At 43.0% G+C, this 17,913-nt stretch overlaps 1 protein-coding gene across 4 annotated transcripts in view; it reads right to left on the reverse strand.

The window, feature by feature from the left end:
* The window catches only part of NTRK2 (neurotrophic receptor tyrosine kinase 2), a 381,797-nt gene that overhangs the window by 202,124 nt on the left and 161,760 nt on the right, over nt 1–17,913 (reverse strand). The window lies entirely within an intron of this gene.

Genomic DNA, 17,913 nt, shown 5'->3' on the forward strand with positions numbered 1-17,913 from the left:
CCCAAGTTACCAGAAGGAAAGAAATCATAAAGATCAGATCAGAAATAAATGAAAAAGAAATGAAGGAAACAGTAGCAAATATCAATAAAACTAAAAGCTGGTTCTTTGTGAAGATAAACAAATTTGATAAACCATTAGCCAGACTCATCAAGAAAAAAAAGGGAGAGGATTCAAATCAACAGAATTAGAAATGAAAAAGGAGAAGTAACAACTGACACTGCAGAAATACAAAGGATCATGAGAGATTACCAAAAGCAACTCTATGCCAATAAAATGGACAATCTGGAAGAAACAGACAAATTCTTAGAAAAGCACAACCTTCCGAGACTGAACCAGGAAGAAATAGAAAATATAAACAGCCCAATCACAAGCACTAAAATTGAAACTGTGATTAAAAATCTTCCAACAAACAAAAGCCCAGGACCACGTGGTTTCACAGGCTAATTCTGTCAAACATCTAGAGAAGAGCTAACACCTATCCTTCTCAAACTCTTCCAAAATATAGCAGAAGGATGAACACTCCCAAACTGATTCTATGAGGCCACCATCAGCCTGATACTAAAACCATACAAATATGTCACAAAAAAAGGAAACTACGTGCCAATATCACTGATAAACATAGACACAAAAATCCTCAACAAAATACTAGCAAACAGAATCCAACAGCACATTAAAAGGATCATACACCATGATCAAGCAGGGTTTATCCCAGGAATGCAAGGATTCTTCAATATATGCAAATCAATCAATGTGATAAACCATATCAACAAACTGAAGGAGAAAAACCATATGATCATCTCAATAGATGCAGAGAAAGCTTTTGACAAAATTCAACACCCATTTATGATAAAACCCTCCAGAAAGTAGGCATAGAGTGAACTTACCTCAACATAATAAAGGCCATATATGACAAACCCACAGCCAACATCATCCTCAATGGTGAAAAACTGAAACAATTTCCACTAAGATCAGGAACAAGACAAGGTTGCCCACTCTCACCACTATTACTCAACATAGTTTTGGAAGTTTTAGCCACAGCAATCAGAGAAGAAAAAGAAAGAAAAGGAATCCAAACCAGAAAAGAAGAAGTAAAACTCAATGTTTGCAGATGACATAATACTAAACATAGAGAATCCTAAAGATGCTACCAGAAAACCACTAGAGCTAATCAATGAATTTGGTAAGGTAGCAGGATACAAAATTAATACACAGAAATCTCTTGCATTCCTATACACTAATGATGAAAAATTTGAAAGAGAAATTAAGGAAACACTCCCATTTACCACTGCAACAAAAAGAATAAAATACCTAGGAATAAACCTACCTAGGGAGACAAAAGACCTGTATGTAGAAAACGATAAGACACTGACGAAAGAAATTAAAGATGATACAAACAGATGGAGAGATATACCATGTTCTTGGATTGGAAGAATCAACATTGTAAAAATGACTATACTACCCAAATCAATCTACAGATTCAGTGCAATACCTCTCAAACTACCAATGGCATTTTTCACAGAACTAGAACAAAAGAATTCACAATTTGTATGGAAACACAAAAGACCACGAATAGTCAAAGCAATCTTGAGAAAGAAAATGAGCTGGAGGAATTAGGCTCCCTGACTTCAGACAATACTACAAAGCTATAGTAATCAAGACAGTATGGTACTGGCATAAAAACAAAAACATAGATCAATGGAATAGGATAGAAAGCCCAGAGATAAAACCACACACATATGGTCACCTTATCTTTGATAAAGGAAGCAAGAATATACAATGGAGAAAAGACAGCCTCTTCATTAAATGGTGCTGGGGAAACTGGACAGCTACACGAAAAAGAATGAAATTAGAACACTCCCTAACACCATACACAAAAATAAACTCAAAATGGATTAAAGACCTAAATGTGAGGCCAGACACTATAAAATTCTTAGAGGAAAACATAAGCAGAACACTCTTTGACATAAATCACAGCAAGATCCTTTTTGACCCACCTCCTAGAGAAATGGAAATAAAAACTAAAATAAACAAATGGGACCGAATGAAACTTAAAAGATTTTGCACAGCAAATGAAACCATAAACAAGATGAAAAGACAGCCCTCAGAATGGGAGAAAATATTTGCAAACGAAGCAACAGACAAAGCATTAATCTCCAAAATATACAAAGGGATCATGGAGCTCAATATCAAAAAACCAAACAATTCAATTAAAAAATGGGTGGAAGACCCAAATAGACATTTCACCAAAGAAGACATACAGATGGCCAAGAGGCACATGAAAAGATGCTCAACATCACTAATTATTAGGGAAATGTTAATCAAAACTACAATGAGGTATCACCTCACACCAGTCAGAATGGCCATTGTCAAAAAATCAAGAAACAATAAATGCTGGAGAGGGTATGGAGAAAAAGGAACCCTCCTGCACTGTTGGTGGGAATGTAAATTGATACAACCACTATGGAGGACAGTATGGAAGTTCCTTAAAAAACTAAAAATAGAACTACCATACGACCCAGCAATCCCACTACTGGGCATATACCCTGAGAAACCATAATTCAAAAAGGGTCATGTACCACAACGTTCATTGCAGCACTATTTACAATAACCAGGCCATGGAAGCAACCTAAGTGTCTATCAACAGATGAATGGATAAAGAAGATGTGGCACATATATACAATGGAATATTACTCAGCCATAAAAAGAAATGAAGCTGAGTTATTTGTAGTGAGGTGGATCGACCTAGAGACTGTCATACAGAGTGAAGTAAGTCAGAAAGAGAAAAATGAATACCATATGCTAACTCATATATATGGAATCTTTAAAAAATAGATTCTGAAGAACCTAGGGGCAGAACAGGAATAAAGACACAGAGGTAGAAAATGGACTTGAGGACATGGGGAGAGGGAAGGGTAAGCTGGGACGAAGTGAGAGAGTGGCATGGACATATATACACTAACAAATGTAAAATAGATAGCTAGTGAGAAGCAGGCGCATAGCACAGGGAGATCTGCTTGGTGCTTTGTGCCCCCCTAGAGGGATGGGATAGGGAGGGTGGGAGGGAGATGCAAGAGGGAGGAGATATGGGGATATATGTATATGTATAGCTGATTCACTTTGTTATAAAGCAGAAACTAACACACCATTGTAAAGCAATTATACTCCAATAAAGATGTTAAAAAAAAGAAAAGATTAAAAAAAACCTCACTGCTAATAATAGTGTAAGAGGCGAACATTCTGTACACCTTTGGTGTGACTACAAATTAGCCAATATTTCCAGAAAGTAAATATTATGAGGATCTTAAAAATATTAAAACATCATGACTTAGAAACATTACATCTGGAAATCAATCTGAAAGGGGAAAAAAACCCAAAGACATGGTTTAGGCACAATGAAGCCCATGAAAGTGTTATTTTTAATAAAGAAATTGGAAATTATTTAAATGCCCAATACTAGGAAATGATTAATACACTGTGGTTTACCCACAGGATGAAATATTATGAAGCCATGAAAAGTGTTATTTATGAGAAATGTTAATTCCAGGAAGAAATCTTTATAATACACTCTTCAGTATATATAATAGGAAATAAAAAAATGTACATATGCTTGACCTTTGAACAACATGCAGTTGAGCTACGTGAGTCTACTTATACTCAAAGTTTTTACAATAGTAAATACTACAGTACTGCACATTCGTGGTTGGCTGCATCCGGGGATGTGGAATCATGAATATGGAAGGCTGACTATATGGAGGGTAATTTTCATTGACACAGAGGGTCAGTGCCCCTGATCCCCACATTGTTCAAAGGTCAGCTGTACAGCATTATTTCAATACTGTAACAATTATATATAGAGAAAAGTATTGAGGAAAAAAGTAAAATATTTCTGGATGGCAGGGTTCTACTTTAACTTCTTTCTTTGTAATTTATAAATTTTTAAAAAACACAGTACCATGGGCTTCCCTGGTAGCACAGTGGTTAAGAATCCACTTGCCAATGCAGGGGACATGGGTTCGAGGCCTGGTCCGGGAAGATCCCACATGCCCCAAAGCAACTAAGCTCGTGCACCACAACCAGTGAGCCCGTATGCCACAACTACTGAAGCCCATGCGCCTAGAGTCCATGCTCTGCAACAAGAGAAACCATCGCAATGGGAAGCCTGTGCACCACAACGAAGAGTAGCCCCCGCTCACTGCAACTAGAGAAAGCCCACGTGCAGCAACGAAGACTCAACACAGTCAATAAATAAATAAATAAATAAATAAAATTTTCCAAAAAATAAATAAAAACACAGTACCAGTATAATTTTAAAAATCACTTGGGAAAGGACATAACATAGAATATGGACACCAGAATTAGTTCATTCATTGTATAGAAATTTCAAAACATTTTATGTGATGTTGAGAAAAGCTTTAGAGATTAAACTGCTCCTACCTGAAATGAGGTAAAGCACATTTGCGCAATAACCTACCTTATTTATCACATGATCTTGCTCTCTCATAGACTAAGAACAGTTTAAAGAAAGATGAAAACAAAACAACACACACACACCCCCCAACACACACACACACCCTCAGGCCGCTCAATAAAGCATGAGAGGGAGAAAAGGGAGTAATAAGGAGCGTAGCTTGTTCCAGCTTCTAAGAGCTACTTATTTGTGGATCGTCTCCATCACCTTTCTAACCAACATTGCCAAAGTGGAAACATTCATGAAGACTCATAAACCCTGCCTGGTTTAGATGGGATGAGGTGGTGGAGAGCCTTCCAGGTGTAGGACACTACACAGATGCGAAGGTCACCAGAACTGGCAGGGGCTCTCTCTCAGGAAGGCTTGATTCAAGAGAGTGTGACCCCAGGAGGGGGTTGGGAAAGGTGGGAAAAACAGACAACCGTGGGGTCTGAATGAACAAATATCTCCTAACCCGCTCCTACTGCCAGAGCCACTGAGTGTTTCCATATTCAGCATAACTTACATGAATCCCATAATGCCTTAAATCCAACTGCAAGCAGGCTTGGTGAGGAGTGTCTACAGTTGGGGTGGTAGAGGGATCTAAACCACTCCTATTCTGGAGTAGCCCAGAGCAGCTCTGCCCCGAGATGTTTTTGATGGCATATTCCCAAGAATTGCTAGTGTTCTCATGCACTGATAGATGAGAAACAATACACCTTCAAATTCAGTGAGGGGGAAAAAAAATCCCTGCTATCTCTTGTGGAAAGGCAATGGCCGTCTAGGAGTTCCCAGTACAAAGGAAAAATATGGAGCTTAGTGAAGAGGATTAAACTGCCTCATCCATCAAAGGCAAAAAGAGAGAGTCATAAATCCGTGAACAGTCCCAGAAGGCGTCGGATGGACCCCACCATCCATCTTGGAATGTCAGAGAGGAGCGAGTGTGGGTCTTTGAGACGCGCCCCCATCACAGCCTCCTCTCACACTTGATCTGGAGCCTGACAGCTACCCAATCCAGTGAGGCCAACAAGAAGATGATTTAACAAATCAGATCCCAAGAAGAATAAGAGAGCAAAATTGTTTTAATTGTTCAATTTGGAAGAAGCAAAGCCATTCTAAACTATTGAGGAGCGTGGTGTACGGTAGAAATGGCATCCAGGAGCCCGTGGAGTAAACCTGCCCTCAGATGTGCTTTGTTTGACTATTACATTGTTCAGAAAAATCTATACATGATCTGCCAACATTTTAAAATCAGGAAATTTCATGTAAAAATACTGATTCCTGGCTTCTCTTTAAAAAAAAAAATGAAATGGACAACGTTGCAGAATGATCTATATTCTGTCAGCAGAAATGAAGAAGTGACACCCTGTAGACGGGGCATGCAATGTGGCCAGGAGCCCACTGCACTGATTTATGTATTTGCCAGGACCCTATAATGGGCAACGAGTCCACAATCCCTGAATCACAGGTGATACAAGTAAATGTAACATCTCACCCTACTGCAGCTTGTAGAAGAGACTGACATTTTCTTCCTTCCCTTTCTTTGAACTTTACTAGGCAAAAACAAAAGTCAACAATAAAAAAATTTCATTTTTTTAAAGAAACAAAAACATATTGAGTGAGAGATACAAGAGGGATAATTCTCCTTTTATTGTTGGGGTTATTAATGAGTCCATTTGAGTCCTCTTTGGAATGGATAAGAGAATTCATCTCTTTGGAGGGGAGGATGGAAGGTGGGAAATTTGTCTTATTCTCTAGAAAATCTTCTGCAGCCTGAATGTCTCTAACGACAAGCAGAATTAGGGAGAAGAAGCAGATCTATGGAAACGCAAAATTTCCCTGTCATGAGAATAAATCCTAAAAGATAAATTTTTAGCTTCAACATAGACCGAAGTTATAGCTTTTTGACAAATGATGTTCTGGGTTGTCATGACAACTGGGCCTGTTAGAGGTGTACATAGAGAGGCCTGCCCATAAATCAGAACACTTTAGGAAGGGGTTAAAACAAACATTTCTAGACTATTCCCAAGATGTAGTGCCAAAAATGTAATTACAGACATTTGTATCAGTCTGCCATAAAGCATGACAGCTCCAATTTTACAAAATGTTAATTTAAAAAATCTATTAAACCCATGTCCCTCTGAGAGAAATTAATATCACACCTAAGGTTGGGAGTCAGTGCAACTCAGAGGCTGTGAAAATTGGGATGGCAGAGTCAGAAAGACAGGCTTAGAAGCAGACTAATCCATAAGCATTTTAGTGAAGAGTTTGGGCTAGATTCTGACCCTCCAGAGAAGAAATGCTCAGGGCAGATGACAGTGCTCAGAGCTTTCTAGAAGCTTGAGAGAACTCAAAAAAGTAAAGATTTGGAGATGGCATTAGAAAGGAAAAGCTGATAGATGAAGGTTAGTTTACCTGGAAATACAGGGATGAAGCACCGAAGAATCATTCAATCCAGGACACAGACAACAAGCAATAAAGCATTAGCAACTTCCAATGAAGTCAGGAAAAATGAGAGTTAGCTTAAAATCAGACACTAGAAAAATGCTTCTTAACTTAAAGGTCAGGAGATTCCACTCCAAGGGTCACAAATTGGCAGCCTGAGGCCAAATTGAGTGCAGAGAGAAGTTCTTTCTGGCCTGCACAGCGTTCTTTTAAAAATGTACAGTGTTTGCCAACATTTAAAAATCAGGAGATTTGACATAACATTCTGGCTTCTTCTCTTTAAAAAGCAGATGATTTGGCAGCAACAGGCCTGGATTCCTGTGTGGCTGGTGAGAGGAGATGGGTTCAGAGAGCATAAACTAAACTCCATGAGGACAGGGCTTCTCCTTGTCTAGTCCTGTGGCCTGAGCACCAAGAACAGTGCAGGGCATGTAGTAGATGTAGAAGGTACGCAACCATGTTTGAATGGATGAGAGCAGCAGCTGCCCTCTTTATATAAGACATGTACTCTCCGGGTGATCCCCCACCCACACTGTTACCTGCCTGGCCCCTAAAGGCATTTGAGTTTTCCACTTTGCACTATAAGATTTTGTTTAGTTGGGACACTCCATGTTGCCTCATGACATGAATTCCCCATGGAATCCATTCTCATGGCCTCATGTGCAGGCCACTGAAGCAAAATGACAATGCAAATAATATTATTTAAGGACTTAAATCATCCAAAAACAAGCTTCCCTTAGAGGGTTGGCATCAACGTTCATCCTGCAGGCAGAAAACAGGCCTAAGAGACTTGCCAGAACCTCTTCCAGTGCTTGGAACAGAGCAAGCATCACTGATAGGCTTCAGATCTGAGCATTCACTTATTCATTCAACAAACACTGAACCATTTCTAAGTACTAGTGGCCATGCGATATGTCTCTTTCACCTTGGTAGGCAGAGATTTAAATTTTTATTAGATGAATGAATGAGTAGTAGGAATCACTATAGACAAGAAATACATTGTGAATCTGTTATGTGCCAGATATATACATACTTAACTAAACCTCGACCTGTGTGTTAGAAATTATTGTCCCTATTTTGTAGAAAAGGAAGCTGAGACTTGGGTCCACAGCATGGGCAGAACAGGGATTTGAGCTTAGATCTGCTTGGCAGCCCCACTGTGTGCAATCCATTATGCTACCAACCTCTGAGCTAAACTCTGTTCTCAAGGGGAGAGAGTTCAATAGTGGCCTCCAAAAAGATATTTTCAATTCTAATCCCTAGAACCCGGGAAGGTGATCTTATGTGGAAAAAAGTCTTTGCAGATGTAATTAAGGAGCTCAAGATGTGATCATCCTGGATTGAGGGTGGGCTCGAAATCCAGTGGCCATTATCCTTTAAGAGGAAGAGAAGACACAGAGACGCAGGGAGAAGACGGCGATGTGAAGACAGAGGCAGAGACTGGAGTGATGCGTCTACAAGCCAAGGAACTCCCAGAAGTATCAGCAGCCACCAGAAGCTGGGAAAGAAGCATGGAACCAACTTTCTGTCAGATCTGCTAGGAGGAACCAACCCTGCCAACACCTCAACTTCAGACTTCTGGCCTCCACAATGATGACAGAATACATTTCTGTTGTTGGAAGCCACCGAGTGTGTGGTAATTTGTTACAGCAGCCCTAGGAAACTAATACATTAAAATATTCCTGGTCCACAGAATGGAGAAGCTCCCCAGAAAACTGTGTCTGTACTGTTCACAGTGAGGATTAGGCTGCATTCCAGATCCTAAAAATTTACTGATCTTTTTTACTTCAGAATCTCTCTATTTCTGATCAAGCCTTTCAGCCTGAGGCCTTACACAGCTGTATCCAAAAACTAGCTCGAATCTCAACAAAAGTGAACTCAACTGAGAATTACATATACTTCCTTGGCTTCTTTGGAAGTACAGTGAGTACCTCTGTCAAGAATCTCATGTGGTCCATGGTTTTGGATAAATTCAATATAAAGCAGCAAGAGAGGACCCAGGCTCTCCTCACCAGAGGATCAAATATGGAGCAATGCTACTATGGGAGGATAGGAAAGAAGGTATGAATTCTGTGTGAGTCATTCTGGGGAAGCTTCTGGGAGAAAGGCGAGGATTGAGCTGGGTCTTGAAAAAGGACAAAAGTAAGGATAATCATCATGACAATGCTATTATCTACTGAGCACCTACAACATGTCACATGCTGTCTTACTGACCTGCCATAAGTTTCCCATGTAATTATCCAAGTTACCCCACAAGCTCAACCTTTGCCCCCATCATTTTCTTGAGGGGAAATCTGAGACTGAGACGTGCATGCCAAGTTCAAGGTCACCCGGTCAGTAAGTGGCAGGACTCTGACAGCTGAATGTACAGGTGGTGAGAGGAGGAGGGTCAAACCAGGTGGCGTGAGCGTCTTGGGGAAGAGGAATAGAGGTGATAGATGGGGATGACGTGGCTACAAAGACAGGCTGGACGGAAAATGCCCTTTTGAGGAGCTTGGACATGATCTGCTTAGCTGTGTCAGTTGCCAGAGGTATATGAGTGCAGGCCCAACCAATGCAAGTCTGTATTTTGGGAGGAAAATTTTGGACTCGGGGATAGAAGCAAGGGGACAAGAGCACCCATTTGTTCCTCTCAAATATGAAGGGCCTGAGGGAAGGCAGGGGGGATGGGAGTGGAAAACACAGGGCAGGTGTGAAAGATTGGGGAGCAAGGCCTGACTTGACTTCAGGACGGCCTTCAAGAGGTGAGGGCGAGGAAGCCGTTCTAGTTCACCCGGAGGTTTGGAGGAAGGAGTGAGCCGTTAACCACAGCAGAGGACACAGGGCAAGGGCTGCAGGGACCAACATGGTGAATTCAGTTAAAAAAAAAAATCTGGGGCTTCCCTGGTGGCGCAGTGGTTGAGAGTCCGCCTGCCGATGCAGGGGACGCGGGTTCGTGCCCCGGTCCAGGAAGATCCCACATGCCGCGGAGCGGCTGGGCCCGTGAACCATGGCCGCTAAGCCTGCGCGTCCGGAGCCTGTGCTCTGCAGCAGGAGAGGCCACAACAGTGAGAGGCCCACGTACCACAAAAAAAAAAAAAAAATCTGACCTTTTTTGCCTCTGGGTCCCTCACACTCCAGAGATGTCTGGTTAGCAGATGGTGCTGTAGCTTCTACCTTTTTGCCTGCCTCCAATGGATTCCCTGCAAGGCGAACTGGTTGGAGTTTAGAGGGTATATCTTTAAATTAAACACGTGAAGAATTTTCAGCTCTCCAAAGGAAATAGGACACTCTAGGTGTGAATCAGGCAAGATGTGTCTTGTAAGCCCAGAGCTCAGCACTGGGGTACAGAGTACCCCAAACACTGTCCGCATCTCAGATATGAACCACCGAACTCAGTGAGGAAAACTTGGAGCTGGGAGCTCCAAGCTCTCAGCTCACAGGAGCCCTCTCAATTCTGACTAGGAAGTTGCTGGTTTACAGCACCTTCCTAGTTTCTATCAACCTGCCCCTGCCTTCTCCAAAGAGCCACGCTGTCCTCCCTCCAGGCAACCCAAAAGGATGAGACCAGCTAGGTGTCTGGAGTCAACACACCAAGTAGTCAGGATCTAAGATAATCCAACCTCTGCACCCTGATCTCTTTCTGGAAAAAGTGTCAATAAGCAGGGGACTGGACTGGTGTCAGAAGATCAAGGTTCAAATTCTGACTTGACCTGTGATTCTTATTACCTATGGGCTTGGCAAGGTCACAGCTCTCGGTGGTGAGATGTGCTGGGGCCCCTGGGGTCCCTGCTCTTGTGCGCCCAGCCCGGGCAGCAGCCAGCACCTGCATCTCTTTGCTGGAGGACTGCCCTTGAGCTACTGGAGCCCACTTTTGCCTGTTGGGACCCTCAGCCAATGATCTGTGGGTACACAAATACGAAAACCCAACTACCAAATCTCTGGGGGGCAACTTACACTCAGGGGTTCCCCCTCCACCTGGCTTTGTCTGAAACCATTCTCCTTTGAGGCCCCTGCCCTGTCCTGCCTTCCCCACTCCTCCCCCAGGCAGCCCTGGGACACGCCCTTCACCCGTCACTCCCAAGGGCATCCTCAGGGCAGAGTCAGCCTCCAGGAAGCTCTACCAAAAGACCAGTGTCTGCTCTAGGCCATTATGGAGGAACATACGCTAAAGGCAGCACGCTGAATATCCAGTACAAGGGTCACAAGAGGCAAAATCTGGCAAAAAGACGTGCTTTGTTTGGCTCGCAGAGACTGTAAAAAATGTGAAGGGCCTTGCCAACATTTAAAAACTGGGAGATTTCACACAAAACCCCAGATCTCCCCTTGCCTTGAAAAATCAGAAGATCTGGCTACCCTGAGCCTGCATTGCTGCACAGCAACATTGGCTGGGGCGGAGGGCAGCTGTGCCCATGCACGGGGCCAATCCCCGCTGGCCCACCTACTCATTCCCATGACCCTTCTGGTCTCCGGAGTCAGTGGAGTTGGCAACCTATGGTGTAGCCCCATAGAAAGCACTCAGTAAAGTCTGCTGAATCCGAATAAGGATTTTTCTTGAAAACGATTCAACTCCAGGCTGCCGGAGGGCAGGGGTGAAGAATTGTGTAAGAGGACGCCTCTCTCTTTTCCTCTCCAGCTCTTTCCTCATGCCTGGCAAGGTACTGATGTACACTTCCATAAACACTCTTCCGAAAGAAGCTGAATCGATGAGGAGAGCTGCCACAATAGGACATTTGTTTGACAGGGAACACAAAATGAAATGAAATCAAATCACTGGTGGTTTGGGGAGATAGGCGAGAAAAACAAAAGCAGGTCTTAGTTTCAGATGTTGCTTCATGTTGCCATAAATAAAAGGATGGCTGCATTTTAAACATTTCAAAAATTTCAAAATGTTGACTTGCCCAGTCTGTGTACTTCTTTAAAAAAAAAAAAAAAAACTGATTATAGCTGAAGCCCCTTAAACCAGTGTAACTGGTAAGTAGGTCATTTAAAGAAGTAAGGCTGGAACCCAATGGTCCAGCCAGGAGTGTTCAGGGCACTGTCAGATGGGCAGTATGATTTACAGAGATGGGGGGAGCAGAAATTATCCAGTACATTGCTCAAGTGGAGGTCAGATAAGACTGCTCCTATTGTATGAGAGCAGCCTGTGGACCCTCAACTTCAGGGAGCATGACTGATCAAGCCACACCCTGAAATCCATCTGTGCTCTGAAATCCACCCCCTCATTTGCACAGAGTCTGTGCCCCCATGGGCTGCTCCAGCACCAGTGACTGAGTGTGGTCAGGAATTCTAAGGCAGATGCATCCCAGGAGACCAGGGACACCTCTGATGGCCCACTCTGGCTCACAGACTCCTAGCAGCCCCAAATCACCCAGATCTACCCCTAATAGCTCTGCCCACATTTCCTCAGATTGAATGTCAGTCTTGGATGCTTGACCCAGTCTTTATTCTCTCCCCCTGTCCCCTGTGGCCATGCTTGCACTGTACTCTGATGCTCCGCTGTCTTCTCCGGTTCCTTCTCCATTTTCTCATGCAAGAGTTTCTCCTGATTAAAAATCCTTGCAGCTTTAATCCCCTCTTGGCGCCTGCTTCTCTAAGGACACATTCTGCATTTGAAAATTCCTCCTGCCTGTATTCTGAAAAATCTGTCAGCTCTACCTAATAATCAGAGGCTCCCAACTTCTGTGAGGCAACAGGAATCCAAAGAAGGAAGTACTTACAAAATGAGCTTAAGATGAGTGGGCTTCGAGGAACTGGGTATGGAGTCAAGAGAAAAAGAAAAAGGAGGAGGAGACAGCTTCTCAGTAGTTCCTCCGTTTTGACACTTTTCTACTGAGAAAATGGGCAGGGAGATCCCCAAAAGATGAGTTCACACCTCTGGGAAAAATTTCCTGAGACTTTCCAGATTACCTGTCTTGCTCTAGAGTCCCAGCTGTTAAATTGCCATTTGGGGACGAGATGTACAGTCCTTTTGAAAACTGCTGGCCAAGAAGTCCTCCGTGGTCACAATAAAGACCACAAGGCTATCGTTCTCCACACCCCAGACCTCAACCTTTCCGACCGTTGTTTTGTGGAAAGGCAGAAAAAGGGAAGTTCACTGCCTGTGTGAAAATGCAAAATGTGCCTTACAACCAAGAAAAGAAAGCACACAGTAAGACATACACATACACACACACACACACACACACACACACACACACATGAACACACACACACACTTATGATGCTAAGAGGGTTAATGTTAAAAGGAAGCCTTCAGGCTGGTTACTTCATAATTCACAGCATAACAGAAAAGGGAGACGAAATCAGCAGCATCGTTTATAAGCCCTGGAAAATGGAAGTCTCCAAGCTGTCATAAATAAGGATGGAAGCATTTGCCAAGTCAGAAATTTTGCCAAGTTTGAAATCCACTCAATCCTTCTATCTTGGAGCTCAGAATGGAACACCAACCTTTTGGGATTTGTAATAACTTTTTCTCAGCAAAACTTTTTGCTATTTATAAGGAAGTAAAAACAAAAAGTAAAAAATACAATATGGAAAGTCTTTCTTTAAAGGAGCATTAACGCCAAGTGAGCGTTAATGGGGAGGGGATAATGGTATAAATGGTATATGTACTAGGATTAACTTCCCATTTATTCAAACAAGGCTTAACATATGCAATATCCCTATTCCACAAGTGTATGTGTGTATATGTGTATGTGTGTGTATATGTGTGTGTGTGTGAATTGAGTCTTTCCTTGCTGGTGCCTCTCTCTTGCGCTCTCTCTCTCTCTCTCATTCAGACACACACACCATCCCACTTCAGTGAACATATTCCACCGAACCAATTGTAAGTTTAAAGTTTAATTGTGAAAGTTAAAGAAAAGATAAAGCATATTTGTGTGTATTTGTGTTGGGTGGAAAGGGAACCAGAGGAAAAGTAGAGGGGAAAAATAATAAAAGGAAAAGAAAAAAAAAGAGAAAATAGGTACCAAGGCCTGGGATAGCTTTCACCAGTTTACACTGGGTCAAAAAGAATTAGAGCCACCAAGGTGAAGAGCAGAGGTCTGATGACTGTCTCGGAGCAGGCAGCCGAGGCTCCCACAAGAGACAAAAAAAGCACCGTCCTTAGAGAGTCAGGGCCAAAAGCATGGATTTCCTAGGCAGAGAGATCTTATTTGTGTGACCTTGCACAAGTTACTTAACTTTCCAAGCCTCTTTTTCCTCGTGTGTAAAGTATGCATGATAACAGTGTCAACATTACAGACACTGTAACTGTATACCCATAGCCCAGGAAGTCAAAGGTGGTGTCTGTTTTGATAACTGTGGTAATCCCCCCAGTGCCTGGCTCATGTCTGACCTATAATTGACAATTAATACTTATTGAATTTTGAATAGACTTGATCTAAGATAAAACAAGATAATGTATTAAAGAATTTAGTATACTTATGTCTCAGTTGGAGTCTTGTCAAGGAAAAAGAATTCACGGGATGATGTAGAGACATATGGGCAGGTTAAAGGGACACACAAGAGGCGGTGAGGCATGGAGACTGACCATAGTTGGAAGCTTTTCCCACCTCTAGGGTTGAAGGAGGAGCCCATCGGCATTCAACTCAACAGTATTTAGAGCAGGAGGCCCATGGAGAGGTAGCTGGCCTCCCCCAAATCCAGGTGCCTGGGTAAATGCAGAGAGAAAACTTTGTCCAGGGAGTAATCTCTGAAAAGCCTGAAGCACCCTAATAGACTGTCTTAGTTCATGTTAAAAACCTAGAACTCCCCCAAAAGGCCAAACAGCGCTGGCGCCTCTGTACTTCCCACCCGGCTCAAGGGTCTTTAGTGAAATTGCATGAACTTATCTGAAGCTGAATGCCAATTCTTAAAGCAATCTAATCTACAGTTTCATTTAGCGATTCAGCAAGACTAATTACTGTATGATGAGAATTAGTAGAAAATGATGGAAGGGTGGCAAATCAACACAAAAGAGGCTTTGCCTTTCCTCCTTGAGAACACAATAAAATTTTTTAAAGAAGAGAGAGAGAGAGAACTGTCTGTTCATTAGTTTATGGCTGAGCAGAAATTTTAATTCAGTAAACACAGGCGCCGGGGTCTTGCGGTATGTGAGATGCGACTTGACCAAATGACTGGAAAATTAGCATGTGCCCTTGGCAGTCTCTCTCAGTCACTGGCTGCAGACGAGACATTAGGGGACAGGAGCGATGACGTGACCGCACTGCTCAGATGCTGCTCTGCCTCGTTGTGTTTTCGAGGCAAGGAGCTGCTCAGGCATCTCCCAACACCTTGTTCTAAAGTGCAGATCCTCTCCAAGGAGGTGGCAGGATGTGTCCTCAAGCGAAGCTTCCCACCACGTCCCAGACCCACACCCTCCCCAAGGTGGTTTCCCTGCCATCACATACCCTCACTGAAGAGCAGTGATTGCTCCATCTGAATGAGAAGTACTCCAGCTCAAGAGAGAAGAGAAAATTCGCTTTACAACCATGAAAACCAACAAATCCTTCTTCAGGTACAATGGACAAAGCAAACATGCTCTGGGTTTTCATTAGCTAATGAGCAACAAATACATACTGGATGCAACTTCTCTGTTTCATAAGGTAAAATTTAGAAAGCACGTGCCAAGTTCACTATGGTGCCATGTACTGGCAAGTCAAGATTGGCAAGGGCTTTGTGAGAGGCACGAATTACTGGGGGTAATGGGGAGGTGTTTACTGGGATAGAAGAGCCTTTCCAGTGACTTCAATTAGCATTACAATCCTGCATCTTTTTTTAATATAAATTTATGTATTAATTTATTTATTTTTGGCTGCGTTGGGTCTTCCTTGCTGCGCGCAGGCTTTCTCTAGTTGCGGCGAGCAGGGGCTACTCTTCGTGGCAGTGAGCGGGCTTCTCACTGCAGTGGCTTCTCTTGTTGTGGAGCACAAGCTCTAGGCGCGCAGGCTTCAGTAGGTGTGGTGGGCGGCCTCAGTAGTTGTGGCTCGTGGGCTCTAGAGCGCAGGCTCAGTAGCTGTGGCGCATGGGCTTAGTTGCTCCACGGCCTGTGGGATCTTCCCAGACCAGGGCTCGAACCCGTGTCCCCTGCATTGGCAGGCAGATTCTTAACCACTGCACCACCAGGGAAGCCCCAATCCTGCATCTTGACAACAATAATCTCTGCTCAACTGTTAGTGCTGGTAGGAGTGACCACTGGGCATTTGCATGGTCCTGAGGGTGCCGTAGCCACCTCGCTGGCCTCACCCCAGTCCTGGCCCTGCTCAAGGGTCCAGCCCATGCCTGCTAGCTGTTTCAAGCACCGGCTCTCAGAGCCAGCCTACCTGAATTCAAATCCTGGTGTTACCACTTGTTACCTAGGTAACCTGGGGCAAGCCCCTCAGTCATTCTGTTCCTCAGTTTCCTAACCTTTCAAATAGGAGCAATATTAGCTTCTGCCTCATAGGGTTGTTGGGAGAACATGAAGCACTTAAAACAGGGCTTGGCACACAGCTGGAAATCAACGCCTATTAACTATGGCTACCTTTTAGATCCTATGGTAAATATTGCTTTAAAATGTGTTAGAAAATGTGGTAACAACAGTAAAAGTACCTTAAATTAAGTGCTGGTAAAAACTTCAATGCCACTTACTTAAAATGATTTAACAAGAAAAAAGCCCAAATTACCAAATATTTCCTAAATAAATGAAATTTTATTATTTCAAACATGACCAATCATGTGTTGCCTGCTAGAGCTATCACGAAAAACTACCTCAGGAAGCAGAAAAGTTATTTGTAACCCACTGCCTGTAAATACTTGTTTCTAAGGGAACTTGAAGCAAGTCTTTCCTTTCAAACAATCTCTCAGCCAATTTGTTTGTTATTTTTATTCTTAGGCAAAGATTTTCAAATGGATAATTCAAAAGTCAGTTAATGGAGACCCCCACCCAAATGATTAAAAATTCTGAATTAATGAAGTGAGAACAAAAGAGGAAGACCATATTTGGGACATGACCTTCAATGCTTTTCTTCTAGAACCCTCAAACTACAGAGTATCATTTGAACTCATTGAATAATCATAATATAGGCCTGAACAGACCATGTCCTCTTATTTTATCAAAACCAAATCTGATTATGATCAATGTGCAAGAATCACCTGGAGGGAATCTAGGAACAGAATTAGGATATCTCCTGAGAAAGTTCCAAAGTGGTCTTCACTGCTTGGATCACATCCAGAATGACCCAGGGAGGGAAGTTCCCCTTCATTTAGACTCTGTTATTTGTACCCACGCAATCGCCGTATGACCAATACACGCAAATGAGTCTGTGATTCCAGGGCATCTACGGAGGCACACCCAAGTGCAGTGCAAACCCACGTCCTTCCAAGTATTTTTATTAGTGCTACCAAGTGCCCCCCAATGTGCACCATCTCATTCAACTCTCATAGGAGTCCAGTGCGGAGGCACTACTACTCTCATCATCATCTGAGGAATGGAGTCATGAAATAGCTTTCCCAAGGTCATTCAGTTTGTGAGCAAAGCTGGGATTCAAACCTGCATAGTCTGTGTCCAATGCCTACCACCTCAAATTACCATACAACTTTCTAATGGCCAAAAAAACCTGTTCTCAGCTCAGCAAATTTAAAAGGGCCTTTAGAGAAAGCACAAGTCACCAGCACTAACCAGGCTCTTTGAAGACAGTCAGCATACTTGGCTCAGAAAAACATCAGGTCACGTTTTTCTAATCCCTAAGTCTTTGATTTGGAGCAAAAACTTTTGCAAGGTTACAAGAAGGTGAAAGCAGTCTCAAATGAATCAGAGCTGGGAACCTTGCTTTTAGCTCCTATCTGAAAAGGGGAAAATGAGGAAGAGGCTGTGTGGCCAGGCAGGAAATGGAGACCAAAGGAGTGTGAAGTACGGGCACCAGGTTAACAGTCAAGGTTCAAGATGGTACCTTATCTCCATGCCCACTTGTATTCCTCTCTCTCCTCCTTCCATGAAGCACAGGTCATCACATTCATTTGACCACAGAGTTACTTAGAATGGAGGGGCGGAACACCAAGTATACTCCTTCAGGAACCCG

Source organism: Mesoplodon densirostris, chromosome 6 (genome assembly GCF_025265405.1).
Source record: "Mesoplodon densirostris isolate mMesDen1 chromosome 6, mMesDen1 primary haplotype, whole genome shotgun sequence".
NCBI lineage: Eukaryota > Metazoa > Chordata > Mammalia > Artiodactyla > Ziphiidae > Mesoplodon > Mesoplodon densirostris.